General features: G+C 41.7%; 1 long non-coding RNA gene across 3 annotated transcripts in view; it reads right to left on the reverse strand.

Moving 5' to 3' along the window:
- Positions 1-26,502, reverse strand: part of LOC106990874 (uncharacterized) — a 68,714-nt gene that overhangs the window by 23,606 nt on the left and 18,606 nt on the right. The window contains exons 2-4 of one of the 3 annotated variants that reach the window (XR_003585731.2): positions 20,583-20,760; positions 18,544-18,747; positions 15,691-16,008 (exon numbers count right to left, since the gene is read on the reverse strand). This is a non-coding gene — a long non-coding RNA (uncharacterized LOC106990874). Of the gene's footprint in view, positions 1-15,690; positions 18,748-20,582; positions 20,761-26,502 lie in introns of those variants that run through there. The other 2 variants (XR_009597985.1, XR_009597984.1) reach the window with 2 other exon arrangements.

Below are 26,502 nucleotides of genomic sequence, written 5' to 3' on the forward strand. Positions count from 1 at the left end.
ACAGTATCAGAACATTGTTACAATTTATGAAAACCCTCTTTCCTGTGATAATAGGCTGAAACAGTTTCTCTAAGTACTAAAGAGAGAGAGAGGCATACTGTACAGTAATGTAATTTGAAAGCGAATCTATAATATAGTAAGAAAAGTAACACATTATTAGTTCAGTTCAGTTCAGTCACTCAGTTGTGTCTGACTCTTTGTGACCCCATGGACTGCAGCACACCTGGCTTCCCTGTCCATCACCAACTCCTGGAGTTTGCTCAAACTCAAGTCTATTGAGTCAGTGATGCCATCCAACCATCTCATCCTCTGTCGTCTCCTTTTCCTCCTGCCTTTTGTCCTTCTCAGCATCAGGGTCCTTTCCAGTGAGTCAGGTCTTCACATCAGGTGGCCAAAGTATTGGAGCTTCAGCTGAACACATTATTAATTTCATATTAAATATCACTCACCTTATTCCTATGCAAGGATAGACTAATCCATTTCATTACAAGTTTTGCACATGATGTTCTACACAATGAACGCTTAGGCTATGATAATGACACAGAAATCTCTCCTACAGTTTTTGTTAATCAATTATTAGGTTTTCACATGAAGACACTCACAAACATGTACAATAAATATTTATTTACTATTCATTAGGTAGAAGCGGATCATCATAGAGGTCTCCATTCTCATTGTCTTCATGTTGAGTAGGCTGAGGAGGAGGAAGAGAAGTGGTTTGGCGTGCTGCCTTAGGGTCGGCAGAGGCAGAAGACCTGGAGGAGTCAGGAGAGACAATGACACTCAGACATACATTGTTAATTTCTGACTTTTTTTTTTCTTTTCATTTCTCTAAATGTTTCTATGTAATACCGACTCTTCTCCAGTTTGCTTTAGTTTCAGTGCCTGAAAGATAGAAGGGTCTATGTCTTAGAAGTCAAAAGCCATCTCGAATATCTTGAATAAGCAGAATATTTCCACCAGATTGTCTAATATCACTGTTTTCTGGCACTGCTTTTTCTACATCTTCCTCATGTCTGGCTCTGGCTCAGAAATGCTCATCTCCGTCAAGTCCTCTTTTGTTAATTCCTCTAGTGTGATGTCTGTTAGCTCCTGAATTTCTACAAGATGCATATCTTGAAACTCTTCACCCCCTCACCTTTTTTTTCATATCCACAGTCTCTTTCATGATTTCCTTGACTGGCTCTGTCATGAATCCTATGAAGTCCTGCGTAACATCTGGCCAGTTTTCTCCAGCAGGAATTTATTGTTTCAGGCTTGATGACTTTCACAGATTTTTCTGTAACAATAATGGCATCTTCCATGATGTAATCTTTTCAGACTTTCATGTTGTTCTTTCTGTTGAGGTTTTCTTCTATAGCATTGATAGTCATTTCCAGATAGTACCATAAATAAAGAGCCTTAAAGGTCCTTATGACCCTCTAATCTAGATGCTGAATTAGAGATGTGTTTGGGGCCAAGTAGACTATTTTGGCGGAGAAGGCAATGGCACCCCACTCCAGTACTCTTGCTTGGGAAATTCCATGGACGGAGGAGCCCGGTAGACTACAGTCCACGGGGCTGCTAAGAGTCGGACACGACTGAACGACTCCAGTTTCACTTTTCACTTTCACGCATTGGAGAAGGAAATGGCAACCTACTCCAGTGTTCTTGCCTGGAGAATCCCAGGGACAGAGGAGCCTGGTGGGCTGCCGTCTATGGGGTCACACAGAGTCGGACATGACTGACACGACTTAGCAGCAGCAGCAGCAGCAGCAGACTATTTTGGTGGCTTCAAGTGTTGAACTTATGAGATTTGGGTTGGGGGGGAGGCGGGGAGGAACAGTGTCCAATATCAAATGAACTGTAAAAGGCATTTCTTACTGGCAAGGTACTTATTGACTTCAAGGACAAAGCATTGATGGAACTAATGCAAAAAAAACTGTTCTTATTGTCCGAGTCTCTTTGTTGAGCAACCAGAAGACTGTCAGCTAGTGTTTATCTTTTCCCTTCAAGGCTCGAGGGTTAGCAGCTTTGTAAACAAGGGAAGTCCTGATTATAAACCTGACTGCATTTGCACTAAATAGTAGAATAAGCCTCCTGTCCCTTCCTGTCCTAAATCCTGGTGCTCACTTCTCTTCATTACTAATAAATGCCTTGTGTGGCAATTTTCCCCCCAGAATAGAGCAATTTGTCTGCATTAAAAATCTGTTTAGATATTCTTTCTCCTCAATGATTTTCTAATGGCATCTAGGATCTCCTGGCCAGCAGAAGCTGTTTCTCCTGTTGTCTTCACATTTTTAAAGCTAAATCTTTTTCTAAAATGATCAAACCATCCTTTGCTGGCCTTGAATCCTTTAGATCCCTCATCTTCCTTTTGCTTTAAGGTGTCATGTAATGACTTTGTTTTTTCTTGAAACATACTGGAGTCTATAGGTATGCCTTACCTATGGCAATACTGCACCCTCATAAAGCCGCATTTTCAACATATGATAAAAAAGTATTTCACCAAAAGTGCAATATTTTCACCCTGCTGGTGTAGCTGCACTGACAGCTTTGTGGATTTTCTTTTCTTTTTTCACAATGGTCCTCACTCTAGGTTCATTTATCTCAAAATGGCAGCAACCTCAGTTGCAGACCTCAATTTTTGGTGCATATTAAGCAATTTAACTTTTTTTTTTTGTAATGTCATTACTTTTTTTCTGATTCTTTGGAGCACTTCCAACGTCTCTAGTGGGCCTTCACTTGGGTCCCCTGATGTTATTAAACGTTTAGTGTATTGCACTAAACATGATGAAAAATACATGAAAACTGCTAGGGAGAATTTTTTATTTTAAATTTCATTGGAACGATTACTTTACAATATTGTGCTGATTTCTGCCATACATCAACGTGAGTCACTCCCAGATATACAGATGTCCCCTCCCTCTTGAGCCTTACTTCCATCTCTCACCCACTCCCACCCCTCTAGGCTATCATAGAACACTAGGTTGAGCTCCCTGGTCACACAGAAAATTGGGGGAGAAATTTTTTTTACTGTCATTTAAAATTTATTAGACAGATGAACCACATAGGTAGAGATGATTAGTGCCACACGGTGTTTAAGGTGGATACTCACAACACTTGGGCTTATGGCAATAGCAACAGTGAAAGTGAAAGTGAAGTCACTCAGTTGTGTCCGACTCTTTGCGATCCCATGGACTGTAGCCCACCAGACTCCTCCGTCCATGGGATTCTCCAGGCAAGAGTACTGGAGTGGGCTGCCATTTCCTTCTCCAGGAGGTCTTCCCAACCCAGGGATTGAACCCAGGTCTTCCGCATTGCAGGCAGACACTTTACCATCTGAGCCACCAGGGAAGCTCATAGCAACAGCGGTTGGCTACAAAATTGTTACAGTAGCACAGTGTGTACCACAATGAATTTTATGTACTTGTGATTTAAAACTGCCTCCTTACACTTGTTTGCATCTCTCTCCACCATGAATGGTATCATGTACAGTCTGTGAGTGTTTTTGCATATAGTTTTGATACATTTTAACTTTTAAAATAGATTTTTGTATATTTTATGGTAAATGATAAAATAGATGAGTATCTAGTATCCACATAGCTTTTTGTGCATTCATGACACACTTCACTTAAAAAATGATTTTTTATACTTCTAGATTATGTGGTTTGTCTGAGAGTTTTTTCAAATAGTCACAAATCTCAAAAAATTTTTTTCAATGTATATATTGGAAAAACCTCAGGTACAAGTGTATGTATCCACACAGTTCAAACCTGTGTTGTTCACAGTGCAATTGTATTGGCAAAAAAAAAAAAATAGTATTTATCAAAGGACTTATATCCAGGTATATAAATTGGGCAATAGGCAATAAATGGGCAATAAAATGGGCAATAAAATTAGACAATATATCACAATATTCTTTTAATTGCCCTCTGCAGATAACACCTTTGCCATATGGGGCACTATAGTAATGACTGCTTAAAAGTTTTTAAATTTTTTTCCAGGAACAGGCACTAGCCTTGCCCAGTTCAAACAGGTTGAGACCACCAAGCATTTAGTTGGGCCCTAAGTGTCTGATGATGAGCTTTTGATGTCCAATGGCCAAAAAAACTCCACCCTCAGTTCAGGCCAGCACCACCAGTTTTTGAACATGTGTCCCATGAAGAAGCATGTAGCTCAGATACACCTGCACAGAGTGTATCTCACAGGTTTCCTCACCTATCTTATATCTCTAATGACCTTTCTTCCTGATACTCATACCTTGATTTTATCCTGAGCCCCTCACCTTCAGAAGGTAGATTTAAGACTTGTTCTTCCATCTCCTCACTTGATTGCTTCCCAAGTAAACCTTTTCTCTGCTGCACACCTTGGCATCTCAGTATTTAGCTTGCCACATGTTGGGCAAACAAACCTGGTTCATCAGACCAGCACTCTTACTATTAGGTTTTTATACAAGATAAATAAAATCATACATTCACATAAAATTTTTTAAGTAATCCATGAAAGGAAAAAAAAATTGACTCCTCCAAATTAAGAGCATTTATTCTGCAAAAGACATGTTAAGAGGATGAAAGAAAAATCTGAGAGAAAATATTTGCAAACCACATATTAGACAAAGAACTAGTTTCTAGAATATACAAAGAACTCTCAAAACCCAACTGCTAAAAAAAATCCAATTAGAAAATGGTCAGAGGGAATAAACTGACATCCTGAAGAAGATATACAGATGGTAAATAAGCACATGAGAAGAGGTTCACCATCAGAGGCCACAAGGGAAATAAAATTTAAAGCATGTGAGCTATCACTACACACCTAGCAGAATGGCTAGAATAAAAAATAATGACACCACCTAATGCTCATTAGAGTGAGGAAAAACTGGATCACTGACAATCTGCTGGTGAGAATGCAAAGTGAAATAGCCACTCTGGAAACCAATTTGGATGTTTCTTACAAAACGAAACATGTAGCTATCATATAACCCAGCAATTGCTCTCCTGGGCATTTCTCCAAGAGAAAAGAAAAAACTCATGTTCCTGCTAAAAAACTGTACACAAATGTTCAAAAACTTTATTCCAAATAGCCAAAAATTGAAGACAAGCAAGTGTCTTTCCACCTGTGAATGGGTAAATAAACTGTATACATCCACATTGTGGAAAACTACTCACATAAAAAGGAACAAACTCTTGATGTATTCAATGGCTTAGACAACTCTCCGGGAAAATATGTGGCCTGAAAAAGTCGATTTCTCCTAAATTACATATTGTATGATTCCATTATATTATATCTTTTAAATGGCAAAACTACAGAAACAGATAAGAGATTAGTGGTTGCCAGGGCCTGGAGAGGGGAAAAGAGAGGTGAGTTCAGTTCAGTTCAGTCACTCAGTCGTGTCCGACTCTTTGTGACCCCATGAATCGCAGCACGCCAGGCCTCCCTGTCCATCATCAACTCCCAGAGTTCACTCAGACTCACGTCCATCGAGTCCATGATGCCATCCAGCCATCTCATCCTCTGTCGTCCCCTTCTCCTCCTGCCCCCAATCCCTCCCAGCATCAGAGTCTTTTCCAATGAGTCAACTCTTCACATGAGGTGGCCGAAGTACTGGAGTTTCAGCTTTAGCATCATTCCTTCCAAAGAAATCCCAGGGCTGATCTCCTTCAGAATGGACTGATTGGATCTCCTTGCAGTCCAAGGGACTCTCAAGAGTCTTCTCCAACACCACAGTTCAAAAGCATCAATTCTTTGGTGCTCAGCCTTCTTCACAGTCCAACTCTCACATCCACACATGACCACTGGAAAAACCATAGCCTTGACTAGATGGACCTTAGTCAGCAAGGCAATGTCTCTGCTTTTGAATATGCTATCTAGGTTGGTCATAACTTTTCTTCCAAGGAGTAAGCGTCTTTTAATTTCATGGCTGCAGTCACTATCTGCAGTGATTTTGGAGCCCCCCAAAATAAAATCTGACACTGTTTCCACTGTTTCCCCATCTATTTCCTATGAAGTGATGGGACCGGATGCCATGATCTTCGTTTTCTGAATGTTGAGCTTTAATCCAACTTTTTCACTCTCCACTTTCACTTTCATCAAGAGGCTTTTAGCTCCTCTTCATTTTTTGCCATAAGGGTGGTGTCATCTGCATATCTGAGGTTATTGATATTTCTCCCAGCAATCTTGATTCCAGCTTGTGTTTCTTCCCAGTCCAGCATTTCTCATGATGTACTCTGCATAGAAGTTAAATAAGCTGGCTGACAATATACAGCCTTGACATACTCCTTTTCCTATTTGAGGTGAATGGGGCTATAAAAAGGCAACACAAGAGGCCCCTGTGATGATGGGACTGTTTTGTATCTTGATCATGTCAAAGAGGCCGGACTTAAGAGTATACACTGTGTGACTCTATTTACATGAAATTCTAGAAAAATAAAAAACTGTAGTGAAAGAAAAAGATCAATAGTTGCCAGAGCCCAGCGGGTAAAGATACAGAATGACTGCATATGGTTTCCAAATAAATTTTGGGGTGATGGAAATGTTCTATCAATATCATCATTGCAGTGATAGTTAAATAACATTGCATATTTGTTAAGGATTTCCCTGGTGGCTCAGTGCTGAAGAATCCACCTGCAATGCAGGAGACACAATTTGATCCCTGAGTCAAGAAGATCCCCTGGAGAAGGAAAGGGCAACCGACTCCAGTATTCTTACATGGAAAATCCCATTGACAGAAGAGCCTGGTGGGCTACAGTCCATGGGGTCGCAAAAAAGTCAGACATGACTTAGTGACTAAACAACAACAAATATTTGTTAAAATTCATTGGGATTTCCCTGGGGGTACAGTGGCTAAGACTCCACACTCCCAGTGAAGCAGGCCAGGTTTGATCCCTGGCCAGGAAACTAGATTCTACAGCTGTAACTAAATAAAATCCCAAATGAAGATCTAACATCCTGTGTACTGCAACTAAGAGCTGTTGCAGCCAAATAAATGAATGAAAATAAGCAAATATTTAAAAGAAACCTCAACTAATTGTGCACTTAATATTGATGATGTTTCATTAAATTATACCTGACCCCCAAAATGGGGCCAATACATTCACTTAACTTTGTATCATGAACTCCTAGCTTCAGGGTATACAGCTTTTTCTTCTTTTCACAACAGTTGCATAGTATTCCATTGTATGGGTGCCCCATAATCCCACAATTAATTTAATTGTCCCCTTTTGATAAGCTTTGGGCCGTTTCCAATATTTTGTTTTACAAATAATGTTGTAATAGTCAACCTTATCATATACCTTTGCATACTGTGTTTTTATTAAAAGGATTCCTAAAAGTGATATTGCTTGGTTAAATGTTATCTACAACTAAAATTTTAGTAGTAAGCATCACATTGCCCAATAAAATAAGGTGGTTCAACTTGAAAGGTTGTTGTTGAATCAACACCGGGATTCTTGGCCCCTGGAGGAGAATTCAATCCGGGGCCACAGACGAGGCTTGATTGCTCAGAGCTTTTGTGTAATAAAGTTTTATTAAAGTATAAAGGAGATAGAGAAAGCTTCTGACATAGGCATCAGAAGGGGGGTAGAAAGAGTACCTGCTTGCTAGTGTTAGCAATGGAGTTATATACTCTCCAGTAAGTCAAAAGAATGTCTGGAGGTTGTAAAGACCTCATCAGACCTACTCCCATAATTTACATTTTAAGATAACGGAATTAGCCAGAAGGTTTAATCCAGAGACTGTCCTCAGGCAGAATACATAATACATTGTTGTTATATAATCCTAAGTAGAGAAGGAAAAAAAAGTTTGTCCTTTCTCCCTCCTTGAGAATTCCAGACCCCTCTCTCCTTGGGGACCCCTAGACTTCTTATCAACCTGCCTAGGAAATGACTCTCTCAAAGTTGTACTCTTGCCATTGATGACTAAGAGTCCTGTGGTTGTTCTAAGTGATTCTTTTTAAGCTCATTTACTTGTTCCTTTTCCCACAGCATTTTCATGCCGTTGGTGTTTTCCTTTTCACAACTCCCACAGGATTTCTGTAGCTTTGAGTTTTGACTGTTGATGCTTTGCTAGGATTTGTAGAATGACCTAGTTGTTTGATGACCATTCAATAAACAAGGAGTTCATATGACAGTGGGGAGCTGGACACGAAGAGCAATTCTATATAGCAGGATAAATGGCATGATACTTGTACATAAGTATCAAACCTACTGATAATAATGATAAGAGAGATGATAATGATAATGGTAACATTAATAGCTAAAAATTATTGAACACTTACTATGTACCAAGAAGTAGTCTAAGAACTACAAATATATGTATTTAATTATCCCAATAATGCTCTGAGGTAGAGACTACTTCTACTGTTTCCATTTTATAGACTCCTTGGCTGGGCATTGTAGGCTAACAGCCGTGAAGAGATACCCCACGCCCAAGGTAAGAGAAACCCAAGTAAGATGGTAGGTGTTGCAAGAGGGCATCAGAGGGCAGACACACAGAAACCATACTCACAGAAAACTACTCAATCTAATCACACTAGGACCACAGCCTTGTCTAACTCAATGAAACTAAGCCATGCCTGCGGGTCAACCCAAGACAGGCGGGTCATGGTGGACAGAATGTGGTCCACTGGAGAAGCGAATGGCAAACCACTTCAGTATTCTTGCCTTAAGAATCCCATGAACAGTATGAAAAGGCAAAATGACAGGATATTGAAAGAGGAACTCCCCAGGTCAGTAGGTGCCCAAATGTTACTGGAGGTCAGTGGAGAAATAACTCTAGAAAGAATGAAGGGATGGAGCCAAAGCAAAAACAATACACAGCTGTGGATGTGACTGGTGATAGAAGCAAGGTCCAATGCTGTAAAGAGCAATATTGCATAGGAACCTAGAATGTCAGGTCCATGAATCAAGGCAAATTGGAAGTGGTCAAACAAAAGATGGCAAGAGTGAACGTCGACATTCTAGGAATCAGCGAATTCCTAGAAAATGGACTGGAATGGGTGAACGTAACTCAGATGACCATTATATCTACTACTGCGGGCAGGAATCCCTCAGAAGAAATGGAGTAGCCATCATGGTCAACAAGAGTCTGAAAAGCAGTACTTGGATGCAATCTCAAAAACGACAGAATGATCTCTGTTCGTCTCCAAGGCAAACCATTCAATATCACGGTAATCCAAGTCTATGCCCCAACCAGTAATGCTGAAGAAGCTGAAGTTGAATGGTTCTATGAAGACCTACAAGACCTTTTAGAATTAACACCCACCCAAAAAAGATGTCCTTTTCGTTATAGGGGACTGGAATGCAAAAGTAGGAAGTCAAGAAACACCTGGAGTAACAGACAAATTTAGCCTTGGAATGCGGAATGAAGCAGGGCAAAGACTAATAGTTTTGCCAAGAAAATGCTCTGGTCATAGCAAACGCCCTCTTCCAACAACACAAGAGAAGACTCTACACATGGACATCACCAGATGGTCAACACAAAAATCAGATTGATTATATTTTTTGAGGCCAAAGATGGAGAAGCTCTATACAGTCAACAAAAACAAGACCAGGAGCTGACTGTGGCTCAGATCATGAACTCCTTATTGCTAAATTCAGACTTAAATCGAAGAAAGTAGCGAAAACTGCTAGACCATTCAAGTATGACCTAAATCAAATCCCTTATGATTATACAGTGGAAGTGAGAAATAGATTTAAGGGCCTAGATCTGATAAATAGAGTGCCTGATGAACTATGGAATGAGGTTCGTGACATTGTACAGGAGACAGGGATCAAGACCATCTCCATGGAAAAGAAATGCAAAAAAGCAAAATGGCTGTCTGGGGAGGCCTTACAAATAGCTGTGAAAAGAAGAGAAGAGAAAAGCAAAGGAGAAAAGGAAAGATATAAGCATCTGAATGCAGAGTTCCAAAGAATAGCAAGAAGAGATAAGAATACCTTCTTCAGTGATCAATGCAAAGAAATAGAGGAAAAGAACAGAATGGGAAAGATTGGAGATCTCTTCAAGAAAATTAGAGGTACCAAGGGAACATTTCATGCAAAGATGGGCTCGATAAAGGACAGAAATGGTCTGGACCTAAAAGAAGCAGAAGATATTAAGAAGAGGCAGCAAGAATACATAGAAGAACTGTACAAAAAAGATCTTCACGACCCAGATAATCACAATGGTGTGATCACTCATCTAGAGCCAGACATCCTGGAATGTGAAGTCAAGTGGGCCTTAGAAAGCATCACTACGAACAAAGCTAGTGGAGGTGATAGAATTCCAGTTGAGCTATTTCAAATCCTGAAAGATGATGCTGTGAAAGTGCTACAGTCAATATGCCAGCAAATTTGGAAAACTCAGCAGTGGCCACAGGACTGGAAAAGGTCAGTTTTTATTCCAATCCCAAAGAAAGGCAATGCCAAAGAATGCTCAAACTACCGCACAATTGCACTCATCTCACATGCTAGTAAAGTAATGCTCAAAATTCTCCAAGCCAGGCTTCAGCAATACGTGAACTGTGAACTCCCTGATGTTAAAGCTGGTTTTAGAAAAGGCAGAGGAACCAGAGATCAAATTGCCAACATCCGCTGGATCATGGAAAAAGCAAGAGAGGTCCAGAAAAATATCTATTTCTGCTTTATTGACTATGCCAAAGCCTTTGACTGTGTGGGTCACAAGAAACTGTGGAAAATTCTGAGAGAGATGGGAATACTAGACCACCTGACCTGTCTCTTGAGAAATCTGTATGCAGGTCAGGAAGCAACAGTTAGAACTGGACATGGAACAACACACTGGTTCCAAATAGGAAAAGGAGTACATCAAGGCTGTATATTGTCACCCTGCTTATTTAACTTCTATGCAGAGTACATCATGAGAAATGCTGGGCTGGAAGAAACACAAGCTGGAATCAAGATTGCTGGGAGAAATATCAATAACCTCAGATATGCAAATGACACCACCCTTATGACAGAAAGTGAAGAGGACCTAAAAAGCCTGAAAGTGAAAGAGAAGATTGAAAAAGTTGGCTTAAAGCTCAACATTCAGAAAATGAAGATCATGGCATCCGGTCCCATCACTTCATGGGAAATAGTTGGGGAAACAGTGGAAACAGTGTCAGACTTTATCTTTTTGGGCTCCAAAATCACAGCAGATGTGACTGCGACCATGAAATTAAAAGACGCTTACTCCTTGGAAGAAAAGTTATGACCAAACTAGATAGCATATTCAGAAGCAGAGACATTACCTTGCCGACTAAGGTCCATCTAGACAAAATTATGCTTTTTCCAGTGGTCATGTATGGATGTGAGAGTTGGACTGTGAAGAAGGCTGAGCACTGAAGAATTGATACTTTTGAACTGTGGTGTTGGAGAAGACTCTTGAGAGTCCCTTGGACTGCAAGGAGATCCAACCAGTCCGTTCTGAAGATCAACTCCGGGATTTCTTTGGAAGGAATGATGCTAAAGCTGAAACTCCAGTACTTCGGCCACCTCATGTGAAGAGTTGACTCATTGGAAAAGACTCTGATGCTGGGAGGGATTGGGGTCAGGAGCAGAAGGGGACGACAGAGGATGAGATGGCTGGATGGCATCATGGACTCGATGGACGTGAGTCTGAGTGAACTCTGGGAGTTGATGATGGACAGGGAGGCCTGGCGTGCTGGGATTCATGGGGTTGCAAGAGTCGGACACGACTGAGCGGCTGAACTGAACTGAGGTAATGAAAGGTTGTGGATTAAATCAAATCAGGCAGAATGAAAAGTGTGTACAAAGGTCAAGGCAGAAGAAGGAAAAGTCAATTCAGAGGTCCCATGAGTAACAGCACATGGCTGGCAACCAAAGGGAACAGGCAAAGAAGCTGGAGGAAGTTCATGATTGGGTGGATAGAGATGCTTCTCATTTTCTCTTGCTACACAAACACACACACACACACACACACACACACACACACACACACTGCAGTTAGCTGTTCTCACCTTTTTAACCTACGGTTTCTAGCAGAAACTGAGGAAGACTTCTCATTAAGAACAATGGCTAGTTTCAGACCCAAAGATTAAGAGTCAACCAGACAAAGAAGAGGAACCACGTGTTCAGGCAGAGGAGGTGGCATGAAACGTCATGATTGGAGTGCTTAAGGAACTGACTGGCTTAGAGTGGCTGGGTATAAAGAGCTACGGGAGAGGAACCATCAGTAAGGCCAAAGAAGGTGACAGGCGCCAACTCATGTAGGGCCTGCAGGCCATATTAGGGAGCTCAAAACTCTGATCAAAAATCACGCAATGAAAAAGAAGTGACTCACTATCTACTCTAGACAGGCTCTGTCTTGGAGGCCAAGGGAGATGCAGTGATGTGGGCTGGATTTCTCTGGTGGTCCAGAAGAACTCGCCTGCCAGTGCAGCAGACACGGGTTCAGTTCCTGACCTGGGAAGATTCTACGCGCCATGCAGCGACTGGGCTGCAACTATTGAGCCGTGCTCTAGAGTTCAAGAGTCGCAACTACCGAAGCTCATGAGCCGAGAGTCCATGCTCTGCAACAGGCAACAGCAATGAAGACCCAGTGTACCTAAGCAAAAAAAAAAGAAATAAGACACGTCTGTTAACATTTTATTAAAAAGTGATGTTGACGGCCTTTAAGAAGCTCACAGATTAGCTAAGACAGTAAGACATGAGCAAATATAAGGGAGCCAATCAATGATAAAGGACCACATATAAAAGGAATGAATGTGAAATGTTGGGTTGTGGGAGGGAAAGAAAATTGGCTGAGAAAGTGGGACAGTGAGGGGTGGGGAAGGAATGGAGCCTTGAAGGGTGGGTGCCATTTGGAAAGAGATGGGGAGATAGCCTTCTATATCAGACATTGCAAGAATAAACAAATGAGATCTATCTGATATATTTGGAAGAGACTGAGTAAGCCCACCTAGCCAAAGCATGGATGTGTGCAAGGAACATGAGAGAAACTTAAAAAAGGTGCATAAGATCAAGTTAGGACAGGTCTGACATGCAAGGCTAAGGAATTTGAATTTAAATTTTTGTGGGCAAAGAAGGGCCATTCTGCCCTTTTCAGTGCCAAACAACTTGAATAAGGGATTTTGTTTGATAATTAATATGGAACAAGAGAGATAACCAAGTCAGGGAGCCAAGTTGAGAGGTCAGTGCTTACGCCAAAGTTCTGTACAAGGTTGGCCAAAATAAAGAAGAACTGAAAGACCAGAGGGAACAATGCGCTGCATTATTTACATCTTTTTGCAGGAAAGTAATTTTCTTTCTTACCATGATGTACATTCTCTTTTCATGGTAATCTGCCTTCAAAGCCTTGAAGATGAATGTATTTAAAGTTCTGGAAGCCAAGTCAAAGGCATAGTATGATGTCTTTTAGGAACATGTACTCAAGTTTCTTTATTGGCATCTACCACTATATTTCATGTCCTAACACTCCTGTCTGCTGAGTTTCCTTTTTCTACAGGATATTCATTATTGAAGGATTCTTGAGACAATAATAAAATACATTACAATTATTTAAGAGGATGTTTGCTTCTCTTGGACATTTTTACTCACAGCACTTCTGTGGGTTTTCCCACACCAATAACCAGTCCTCCAACTCTCCAGACACCAGCTGGGTTCCTATAATTCAGCTCTGTTCTGACACCACCTACTCGGGGTTAGTCCAGGCTCTACAGGATTAAAGGTTCAGTCCCACAAAACTGTCCCACTTATAAGGAACCCAGTATTTTCAGATGCCAGTTGAAAGCACTGGGTCCCTTGGGTACCCACACTTCTGTCCAATTTGGATACAGAATCAGGGGTTCCCAAACTCCCCCCACCAGCTTCAGGTTTGATCATTTCCTAGAATGGCTCACAGAATTCAGGAAAATACTTTACTGTCTACCAGTGGTTTATTATAGAGGGTGCAAATGAAGAGCCATGTGAAGAGGTATACAGGGTGTGGTCCAGAAGGGTCCTGAGCCCAGGAGCTTCTGTCCCTATGGAGATGGGGTGAGCCACCTTCCCAGAACAGAGATGTGTGTGCCCACATGGAAGCTCTTCCTGATCCAGGTTTTTATGGAGGTTTCACCACATATGTGTGATTGAGTAAATCACTGGCCATCGGTGATTAACTCAATCTCCAGTACTTCTCCCAGCCCAGATCTTGGAGGTCTGAAAGTTCCAACCCTCAAATCACAGGGTTGGTTCCCATGGCAACCAACCCCACAAAAGATGTTACTTAGAGACCCACTAGAACCTCATTAGCATAAAGTCAGGTAAGGTGGAAAGGGGCTTATTATGAATAAGATACCAAGAACACTTCTTTTCACTTCTATCACTCAGGAAGTTTCAAGGGTTTTAGTTCTTGTACCAAGGAACTGGAGATGAAGACCAAATATGAAGGTATTGGGTTGGCCAAAAATTTCCTTTGGTTTAAAAAGAATTAGTTAATTATTTATTTCGGCTGCTCTGTGTCTTCATTGCTGAGTGGGGGTACTCTTGGTTGCAGTGCATGGGCTTCTCGCTATGGTGGTTTCTCTTGTTGCAGAGCATGGGCTCTAGAGTGTGCCAGCTTCAGTAGTTGAGACACGGGGGCTCAGTAGCTACAGCTCCTGGGCTCTAGAGCGCAGGCTCAATAGTTGTGGTGCATGGGCCTAGTTGCTCCAAGGCATGTAGAATCTTTCTGGACCAGGGATCAAACCCATGTCCCCTGCATTGGCAGGCAGATTCTTAACCACTGGACCCCCAGGGAAGTCCTCCTTTGATTTTTAAGCAAAAATAAAAGATATGCTTTTCATTTTCACCAAGAACTTTATTGAACAATGTATTTACTGTTTTGTTCCCCTACCTTCTGCTGTTTTTTTCAGTCAACTTCAGAATTCCGTCTTCCCAAAACTGTTTATCTTTTGGAGCAAAAGACTGTTTCAGGTGTTTTTACAGTCTTTCAACGAATTAAAATCTTTTCGTTGAGATAATTTTATAAAGACCAAGATAAATGGACATCGGAGAAAGCAATGTCTGATGAATATAGTGGATGAATCAGAACTTTGTAGCCAGCTTGTAACAATTTTTGCTTGATCATCAAAGAAGCATGCAGTCTTGCATTATCCTGATGAAAGATTATGTGTTTTCTATTGCCTAATTCTGGATGCCTTTCATCAAGTAGCTGCTTTCAGTTGGTCTAATTGGGAGCATTACTTGTTGAAATTTATTGTTTGGTTTTCTGGAAGAAGCTCATAATGGAGGACTCCCTTCCAATTCCACTATATACACAGCATCACCTTCTCTGGATGAAGACCAGCCTTTGGTGTGTGGCTGGTAGCGGTTTATTTTGCTTGCCCCACAATCTCTTCCATTCCACATTATCACCCAGTATCTAGTTTTCATCACCCATCACAATCTGTATTAAAAATGTGCCATCTTTTTAAAGAGTTTCCAGTGAACACTTAGTGTTTTTTCATTATTTGGCCCTCCTTTGTAAAATCACGCAACTTCATGAGAACCCGCTTAAAAACCATGGAGCAGCACCCCATCCCAAAACACACCATGTTCACACTCACACACACACATCCACACACACATATACAATTTTGCCTGCAATCTGAGACAGCTGCAACTTGTAGCCTCCAGGTTAAGAATCCCTGTCCCTGTGTGTCCAGGGGACAAATGCTGTCTGAAGGCCACAGAGAATTGAAACAAAATTCTATTACCTCTACAGTATTAAGTAAAAGGAAGAGAAGATATGAAATGTATCTCAATGATAAATTTTATTAGATTTTTGAAAGGTTTAAATGGTAAGATTCATAATAACAAAAAGCTTTGCAAGTACACACCATAAAATGCTAATAAATTTAAGGGATTCAGTTTCCACTTGTATATACCATATGGTGCAGAGCTTAAAGCGGAAGAGAGGCTTCCTCATTTCCCCTCCCCCCCGTCCCATACAGTTGGCCCTTACTGGACTTGTGTTCAAGGATTTGTAATGTGGCAGAGGCTATGCTGGGCCACAGGTGATGGGAAAAAGAAAGATTGTGAAGACTCTTGTCTTCTAGGGAGGTTTATAGCCCTGGGGAGAAGAACAGGTGTATATTAAAAAAAAAAACACACTAATAAAAGAAATCAATGATGTGCTGAAATGGACTTGTGGAAAAGCAGCAGGGAAAGAGGCAGTATTAATTTTGCCTGAAAGTGAATTTGAAAGGAGCCCTGCAGAATTGGGAAGAATGTTCAGGCCAAGTTTGTTCTTTTTTTTTTTTTTTTCTTCCCCTTTTAGCCATAGGAAGAGAGAATTCCAGGACGCTTCTACCCTGGACTTGTCACTTGGACTCTGTTCCTGCTATTCCAAAAAGAGAAATGGCCAAGTACATGCAACCCCCTCTTCAGTAATGACTGAAGTAGCTACTGTGTGTCAGGAACACTGCCAGGCAGTTTCTAGCTGTTCTCTCGAATTCTGATGACAACAAAATGGAGGGAAGTGTTAGCCCCATTTTTTCTGAGGAAACTTGGTTCTGAGTTAGGACTTCTCATGGTCATACAGTTAGAAAGTGGCTGAGACAGGACTGTCTTTTTCCTCTACCCCACTTGGTTGCTTTGCTGCTGCTGCTAAGTCGCTTCAGTCGTGTCCGACTCTTAGTGACCCCATGGACTGCAGCCCACCAGGCTCCTCCATCCATGGGATTTTCCAGGCAAGAGTACTGGAGTGGGGTGCCATTGCCTTCTCCGCTTGGTTGCTTTAGGCCCATGTTAAGGGGCCTTATGATGTTGTGTGGTACACTTAAGCACATGCACATATGTGCATGTGGATATTTGATATTTGTATGAATAAATGGATACCTGAGGAAAAGAACAAAAGACTAAACTTTCCTGTAGAGGCAGTTCCCAGGAAGCCTGTCTTTGCATCCTGCAGAATGAATTTATCTAACTAACTATTGCCATACCAGCTGTCAGACCCTGGGGTCCAGAGGGACTCACCCCAGCAGGGTGTGCCAGCCTCTGCTACAGGCAGTCTGAAGAAGTATATGTCTACCCAGCCAGAAGCCATGCTTGTGCCTGAAAATTCACGGAACTACCTCTCAATTGTTCTGTCAGACTTTGCCACTGCATGCCCCGGATTTCACCACATGTGAAGAGGACTTGCTTTGCCTACAAAGGCTATAAGCTTCCTGACTGCATCAATGTTACCAAAAGGAACTCGGGTCTGCTCACCTGATATGCAGCAAAGCCAGTCTCCTTCACCAAGGAAAGTACAGCTTTTTTTTGCAAAGGGACAAGCAAGAAGAATAGGCAGCTCATGCTCAAAAGCCACAAACTCCCTGATGACTTCAGGGAAGAGTCTTTAAGGTAACCTCTAAGGATGAGGGTCACGGAGTTCATGATCAGCTCGTAGACATTCTTCTGATTGGTTGGTGATGAGGTAACAGGGTAGTATTTCAGGATCTTAATCATTAACCTTCTGGTTCCAATCAGTCTGGGGTCTTGATGCTTGTGGTCAGTATGTAATCACCTTACTAGTGATGGTGACTCTAGGTGGGGGGGTCTTAGTTTATGTAGAACAATACAAAATTATGCATCCAACTGTAATCTATCTTTGGGAGGAACTAGGAGTCTTGGGCGGAGAAGGCAATGGTACCCCACTCCAGTGTTCTTGCCTGGAGAATCCCAGGGATGGGAGAACCTGGTGGGCTGCCGTCTATGGGGTCACACAGAGTTGGAAAAGACTGAAGCGACTTAGCAGCAGCAGCAGCGGCAGCAGCAGCAGTAGCAGTAGCTGCAGGAGTCCTGGGACTCTATCGTTTTAATCATTAACTGCTTGAGTCTGTTCTTTGGAAACTCAAGGAAGGCCAAACAAGAAGCAGGGGCCATGGAGGAACTTTTGTATCCTGGAGGCCCTCCTTTTTAAAAATACTCATCAGTCTTGAGGGGAACAGAAGCAGGACAAGAAAGGGAATACAGTTTTGGATAGAGAGGTTAATTATCAACTCAGCAGGGGAACTCAATTTTAGTGAGACTTGGTTTTATCACCACCCTGCTCCCTGTGGCCCCTGGGGGAGCCAGAGCAGCTCTAAATTGGGAACCGCCATCCACCGTTTTCATAAAGATTTACAGAGGCATAGCTGTCACTTGAAGCCCTTTAAATTATAGTGTCAAATACAATTACTGTTATTATTAGAGTAAACACTTGATAAGTGCTTGCGAAATAATTAAACAAATGATGAATAAATGTTCCAGGAATTCAGATTAGTGTAGGGGGAGAGGCCACTGAGTAAGGGAGACTGGAGAGTGGGAGAATTTGGCTATGTTGGCATATGGGAATGAGATTGGCAGTGGGGAATATTTCTAGAAGGGAAAAACTGCACCAGCATGCGGTTCAGCAACAAGCACTATTTATATGCAGCCACATCCTGGTGGTCAGAGGAGTTCTATAAGGAAGTTGTGTGGAAAGGTAACTCAAGATAGCCAACTTTGATCAAGAGTTGCTTTGTGCTGGGCACTAAGCTGTGTGCTTTACGTGGATGGCCTCCTTGAATCCTCACAACAGCCCCATGAGGTGATTACTGTTATAATCATCAGGAAATTGAGACAGAGAACTTAATTAACTTACCTGAAGTCTTTGTTGTTCAGTCGCTCAGTTGTACCCGACTCTTTGCAACCCCACGGACTACAGCAAGCCAGACTTCCCTGTCCTTCACCATCAGACCAAACCAGGCAGTGATTTGAATGCCAAACTATGCCCTTGGACTCCCACAGTGGCAAAGGAGAGTTGCTGAAGGTTCTTGGACAGAGAAGTGGTATGGTAATATGGCTGCTGCAGGAAAAAAAAAAAAAGCAATACAGTGCAGTAGTTAGGAGACTCATTTCTGCCACTTGGCAGCTGGGCTATCTTAGATGTATTATTTAACTCCTCTATGCCTCAGTTTCCTCATCTATAAAATGGGGGTAATAAAAGCATCTAGTTTTTAGGGCTTTATGAGGAATATTCCCTGGTGGCTCAGATGGTAAAAGAATCTGCCTTCGATTCAGGGAGATCTCAGTTCGGTCCCTGGGTTGGGAAGATCCCCTGGAGAGGGGAATGGCTACCCACTCTGGTACTCTTGCGTAGAGAATTCCATGGACAGAGGAGCATGAAGGGCTACAGTCTGTGGGGTCACAAAAGAGTCAGACACGACAGATCGACTAACACTTTCATTACTTCACATGAGATAATAAATGTAGAGCACTTCAAAACAGCGTTGGCACGTATGTGATGGCAGCTCTTAACTATTATCCATATGTTAGCTATCTGCTAGATGAACTGGAGAGAGGGCAGAGCAGGGGTCCAGCAGGAGGCAAGGACTGAAGCAGTACTGCCTAGGGTGATGGCAACTGGAACAAAAGGGTAAGACATTTTAAAGTAAGATTCAATCAGCTTCATTAACTGGAAAATGAGATAAAGAAGAAAAGTTAATAATGACTCTCAGATTCCTGGTCTCATTAACTGGGAGGAAAGGGGTGCCTGACAGCAACAGGAACACTAGGAGAGAGCTAGTTTGTGGGGGGCAAGGCCATTCAGGGAAGGCATGGGTAGCATGTCAAGGGAACTCTGTGTTCTTGCTACCAGTTTGGCAGAAGCCTCCTTCTTCCTCTGGGCTTTCTCATTAGCAAAATGAAGCTTTCACACCTGAGAGCTCAAAATCAGATATTTTCCAACTTCACCTGAGAGTACCCTAAAGGGGAAATGATGTTGTCAGAATGGTTCAGCCTTTTTGAGGTTCGAGGGTAGATGACAAGAGGAAGGCAATAATAAAACGGGACTTCTCCCCTTTTTCTATTTTAAATTGAATTATAATTGACATATAACACTGTATTAGTTTCAGATATACAGTATAGCAATTTGATATTTCGATATAAAATGATCACTACAAGTATAGTTATCATCTGTTACCTAACTTATGACAATATTATTGACTATTCCTAGCATATTCCCTGTCGTACATTACCTTTCGTCCCTGTGACTCATTTATTTTGTAACTGGAAGTTTGTACCTCTTAATCCCCATCACCTATTTCACTCCTTCCCCCTGGCAACTACATGTTTGTTCTCCGAATCTATGAGTCTGCTTATGTTTTGTTTTTTTGGCTGCTAAGTCACTTCAGTCGTGTCCGACTCTGCGCAATTCCACATATAAATGAAATTGTACAGTATTTGTTTTTCTCTGAGTTATTTCACTGAGCATAATACCCTCTACATCCATCCACGTCATAATGGCAAAGTTTCATGCTTTTTATGGCTAATATTTCATTGCATATATATGTGTGTGTGTATATATATATATATACACACACACACACACACATCACATCTTCTTTATCCAGCCATATACCAGTGAGTACTTAGGCCCTTCCATATCTTGCCAACTGTAAATAATGCTGCAAAGAATATAGAGGTACATATACCTTTCTGAATTAGTATTTTTGTTTTCTTTGGAAAAATATCCAAAAGTAGAATTGTTGAATCATATGGTAGTTCTAATTTTTTTTAAATCTCAGTTTTATTTATTTTACTTTGCAATATTGTATTGGTTTTGCCACACATAGTTCTAATTTTTTGAAGTACCTCCATACTCCACTACTCCATAGTAGCTGCACCAACTTACAATCTTACCAACAATGTGTAAATGTTCCCATTTCTCCCCATTCTCGCCAACACTTGTGATTTGTTGTCTTTCTGAGAACAGCTGTCCATTCTGACAGGTGTGAGGTGGTCCCCCCTTATTTTTCTTCATTCCTCCTTAAATGTTGCTCCTTAGCCAGGCTTTGAAGATAGCTTGTCGCATGCATCCCTGGGGGAGAAGTGTCAGAGAAAGTCAAGTTCAGTGTTTATTTGATTTAGATGCTCTCTCTCCCCCTTGATTGGTTCCTGCCTCAGGCTTTGTTTTTCTACCAGATTAGAGAAGAAAGGGAAGGTTGTTTTTAAAAGTTCACTGTCCTCAGCATGAGAGACATAGCACGTGAAACCAGAACCCTTGGTGGTGGCAGCAGCCCAACACAGCTTATGCTTACCTAGAGGGCATGCCTGAGGGGGTGGAGCACCCTTGCCTGGGACACCCCTGGAGCTAGCCTCCAACAGGTGTGTACAGCAAGCTCACTATTCAGAAGAGCTAATGCAGAACGGGTAGGCACTTTTTTGAGAAGAGCTGCATTTCAAAATAGAGTTTTACATCAAGTAAAATAGAATAACAAAGCCAAGGCTTAATAAGGAAGATATTGAATGCATACCAATCAACTGAGAAACACACTGGGAGAAACGTTTGTTAAAAATAAAGCACTACTTTCACAACACAGCAGGACAGTACTACACAAAGGAGGTGCTCTTTCCTCCCTCCCTTTTTTTTTAAGCTGACAACTGTGCTTAGACCATTTCCCTCAGGTTGGACAATATTTAGGAATTAAACTTAGGAAATAAAATTAATTCCTACATATGCTGGCTGATAGTCATTTAAAAATCTTAACTGGTTCTCAGGTTTAATGCTTGGAGGAAACTGTCATTAAGTAGCCTCCTTTCAGGCTTCCCTGGTGGCTCGGTGGTAAAGAATCTGCCTGCCAAGATCCATAAAAGATTATATTTTTATTACTATTCAAATGAGTGATTAAATTTACTCTTTGCAGTGAGCCAAGAGTTCACATGCATTCTTTAAACTGCTGGATTTTGTTGGGCATCATTTAAAACATTTTGTATGTTTCTTCTTATCTGTGTTTACAGCGTGTTCTTGAATAATGTTCATTTGTCAGAACTGTGAGAAATAAATTATATGGATACTGAAAAAAAAAAAAAAAAAAAAAATCTGCCTGCCAATGCAGGAGATGTGGGTTCAGTCCCTGGGTCCAGAAGATCCCCTGGAGAAGGAAATGGCAACCCATTCCAGTTTTCTTGCCTGGGAAATTCCATGGGCAGAGGAGCCTGGCGGACTACAGTCCACGGGTTGCAAAAAATCAGACATGACTTAGCAACTGAACAAAAACAGATTCCTTTCAGTTAACACAGAGTCCTCACTGTCATTTGTGTCAGCAAATATTTATTGGGTATTTTTGTATTAAGTAAGGTCCTATTTATCAAAAGTATTTTAAACACTTTAAAGCACTGTGCAAAAATGTTAGTGTGCTTGGTGGAAGCATAGATTCCAAAAATTTCATGTTCCACATTTTATAGGTAGAGAAACTGAGGTTCTGGGGAGCAAACAGACTCACCAATGATCTTTCCCTAGTTTCACTAGAGTGCCAGGTTGTGATCATTCAAGGAGATGAGACATGCCAAGTAACTGATAGTCTAGTTCAAAAGAGAGGATATTGAGAAATGGAAACCATGGTGTTTTTAAAAAATTGTTTATTTTTGGCTGCCCTGAGTCTTCGTTGCTGCACATGGGCTTTCTCTTGTTGCAGTAACTGGAGGGCTACTCTCTAGTTGCTGTGCCCAGGCTTTTCATTGTGGAGGTTTCTCTTGTTTTGGAACATGAGCTCTAGGGTGGGCATGCTCAGCAGTTGTAGCACATGGGCCTAGTTGCCCTGAGGCATGTGGGATCTTCCTGGACCAGGAATTGAACCTGTGTCTTCTGCATTGGCAGGCTGATTCTTAACCACTGGACCATCAGGGAGGTCCCAGTCATGGTGTTTAATTCCTTGATTGTGTCCCATTCAAACAGCATGACTGATGTTTCTGAGGGTGAACTGGAGACCTAGGAGCCTGAGTCTTCCATGTAAGTTTGGAGAGAGAGTTCAGTTCAGTTCAGTTCAGTTTAGTCGCTCAGTCATGTCCGACTCTTTGCGACCCCATGAATCGCAGCACGCCAGGCCTCCCTGTCCATCACCAACTCCCGGAGTTCACTCAGACTCACATCCATCGAGTCCGTGATGCCATCCAGCCATCTCATCCTGGGTCGTCCCTTTCTCCTTCTGCCCCCAATTCCTCCCAGCATCACAGTCTTTTCCAATGAGTCAACTCTTCGCATGAGATGGCCAAAGTACTGGAGTTTCAGCTTTAGCATCATTCCTTCCAAAGAAATCCCAGGGCTGATCTCCTTCAGAATGGACTGGTTGGAGCTCCTTGCAGTCCAAGGGACTCTCAAGAGTCTTCTTCAACACCACAGTTCAAAAGCATCAATTCTTCGACACTCAGCCTTCTTCACAGTCCAACTCTCACATCCATACATGACCACAGGAAAAACCATAGCCTTGACTAGACGGAGAGAGAGTAGTGAAACCTAGCAGAAAAGAGGGCACAGAAGTGACCAGATGTGTATCCAGGACTCTCTGGAGGGATGGCAGGTTGCTGAAGGCTGCTGGTGACTGCCCTGAAGCAATTGTTCAATCTCTAGCGAAAAGCCTGGGAAACTTCAATGACTGGTTAAGTATCAACACAGAAAACATGGGGAAGAGGGCAGTGTGGCCTGGGCAGAGCCCATCTTTGGCTCTGTCATTCCAACAGAGTCATTCTCAGTGAAACAATCAGAAATATGGACAAAACTTTATATTTTTCAGAATTACTTATACTTGCCTCTGCACTCCTCATTTTTCTTTGTACCCTTTGCACTAGTCATGCTGAAATTCTTGTAGTTCCTCTGTGCATGATGTTATCTTTGTTCATGTCCCAAGGCCTTAATATAGGGCTTCTCTGGTGGCTCAGTGGTAAAGAATCCACCTGCTCATGCAGGAGATGCAGGTTCAATCCCTGGGTTGGGATGATCCCTGGAGAAGGAAATGACAACCCATTCTAATATTCTCGCCTGGGAAATCCCTTGGACAGAAGAGCCTGGTGGGCTGTAGTCCATGGGGTCACAAAAAGAGTTGGACATGATTTAGCAACTAAACAACAGTAACAAGACCTTAATATATACATTTACTTGGCCAGAAAGTCATTTATGTTTTTCTCTTACACCTTGCAGGAAAACCTGATTGAACTTTTCGGTCATTTGGTCAACCCCAAATATCATACGTGTTATATTATACCTACTATTTCTATTTCCTTCCACTTTTCAGTTTTATTCCTCCTTCTACAATGAGCAAATTTTCACCTCCTTCCAGAAGCATTTTCTTGTCACTAAACATTTTGGGCTAAATTACGTCTCCTTAAAATTCTTGTGTTAAGGCCCTGACCCCACCCAAAGCCTCAAACTGAGACTGTCTTTGGAGATAGGGCCTTTAAAGAGGTGATTCAGTTAAAATGAGGCCCTTAGGATATGATAACTCAATCTGACCAATGTCCTTACAAGAAGAGGAAATTTGAACGTACAGACACCAGGGGTGCACATAGGCAGAGGAAAGACCACATGAAGACACAGTGAAAGGCCACCAAATGCAAGGCAAGGAGAAAGACTGTATAAGAAACCAAATCAAACCAAACACCTTCATCTTGGATGTTTCGTCTCCAGAACTATGAGAAAGTATATTTCTGTTGTTTAAGCCACCCAATGTGTGGTCCCTGTAGGTCCCTTCCTCTTTGGGTTCTTGTAATCCCTTGTGCCTCCTCTTGGCACCTTATTTTCATATTAGATGCCTGCTTCCCAGGTCTTCTGTCACCTTTTGAGTTCCTTGAGGTCTCTCTAGACTAACTCAGTTTACATCTTCAAACCCAGCCCAGTGTCTGACCCCTGATAGCCAAGGGTTCAATAAACGCAGGATGAATGACTTAATCTGAATGAAAACAATGTGCCTTGTAACTGATGAACAATGAGGAATAGGATAAGCAAATTATAGCATCTTTATAGGGCTAAAACATGCTTATGACTAGTTTCGAATAATGCAGGGGAAATGCTTATGTTCTTATATTAAATTTAAAAAAAAGGTGGAATAGCAGATTCTACCCTCAGGATGTGCACAACTATATTAAAACAATTCAAAGGAAATATATAAAATGCTCTCAGTGCCTTCTCCAGGTAGTGGCATGTTTGTCTTAGTTCTTGCCTCCTGTTTTGGAAATTTTCACCCGTAGCATTTCCTATTGAGAATCAATCTGTACTTACCTCCTTTGTTGCCTCTCTCTTTCTGTATTTCAACTTTCTGGTTTCTTATTTCTCTGTTTTATGAGTCAAGACTATAAACTCCTTGGAAAAGGAGCAGTGTTTTTGTACTAATATTTCTCTGGTGCTTGGCACACTCTATTAAACACTAAACATTTAGTCATTCACTAAATAATTCTTCAATGAATAATGGCAATAGCAACCACAAAAATGAAATTTTTTTTTAAGGAAACTCTTATTAAACTTCTTTTCCTTATGTCTGCTGCTGCTGCTGCTAAGTCACTTCAGTTGTGTCCAACTCTGTGTGACCCCATAGACGGCAGCCCACCAGGCTTCCCCGTCCCTGGGATTCTCCAGGCAAGAACACTGGAGTGGGTTGCCATTTCCTTCTCCAATGCATGAAAGTGAAAAGTGAAAGTGAAGTTGCTCAGTTGTGTCTGACTCTTAGCGACCCCATGGACTGCAGGCCACCAGGCTCCTCCACCCATGGGATTTTCCAGGCAAGAGTACTGGAGTGTGGTGCCATTGCCTTCTCCTTTCCTTATGTCTGGCAATCTGGAAATATGTGAGGAGAGAGGATGGCTTGTCACTATGAATGGAAGCCAGTAATGATTCAAGTAACCTTGTGTCAAAAAAAAAAAAAAAAAAAAAAAGAATGAGATAGGCCCACAGTGATGAGAAATGTTATGCAATATGGGAAAACTTCCTAAAAGGCCCTGGGTCTCTCCACCAGCATGCAACATGCTGGGGGTGGAGAAAGAAAAATCTAACTATATTTTGTCAGATTTCCTCAGAATCCCTTCAGAGTACCAGTCGGTCTATTTGTTCCTCTAAAACTTGAGGTCATGGTAAGATAATACATGAGTGTTTACAACGAAAAGTTACTATCAAAACATATGGAATGTTTGGTTTCCACAGCCATCACTTTTTGCTCTCTGACTTTAGCCTGTTTCTGGTGAAGTTTACTAGCAGATACCCACGGCCACACCTGTAGATGGGATGTCTCCATAAACACCAGGTTAAGGTCTTCTGAAGAGTGACTACTGGGGGAGCCACCGCAGAGCCCCACTGAGAGCTGGGCCCTCTGGGTTCACCTCAACTTCACACTCAAAACAGAAGGGAGCTTACTGGGCCTGAAGCAGAGGATGAATCTTAGAAAAACACAGCTGCCAGGGTGAGCGTGTGCATGCACATGCTCCTCTGTGTAAGTGCTCCTCCACATAACGCCTGTGCATCTTTCTTATTTACTTGGCTCTGCAAGCTAAACTTCTGGCCTTTAATCTCAACCGACCTGAATGGATGCTTCTTAATTATGCCTGGGATGTAGTAAATTAACACCCTATTAGAAAGTCATTCAGGTATTAAATATTTAGGAACTTATTACAAGAGAATTGCAACACGTAAGCCCTCAGGCAGGAAAAGATGTTGCTAATCTGTTCCATGTATGAAGCAGTGCTAGCTGACAGGACAGGCTGCTGGTCATACATCCATTTCATCAAATCCTACCTTTTAAATAAGGAAAAAATCCAGCATAACCTTTCTCCTTCACTTTTCCTACTTATTATTATGGTT

This window comes from Ovis aries, chromosome 1 (genome assembly GCF_016772045.2).
Source record: "Ovis aries strain OAR_USU_Benz2616 breed Rambouillet chromosome 1, ARS-UI_Ramb_v3.0, whole genome shotgun sequence".
Classification (NCBI taxonomy): Eukaryota; Metazoa; Chordata; class Mammalia; order Artiodactyla; family Bovidae; genus Ovis; species Ovis aries.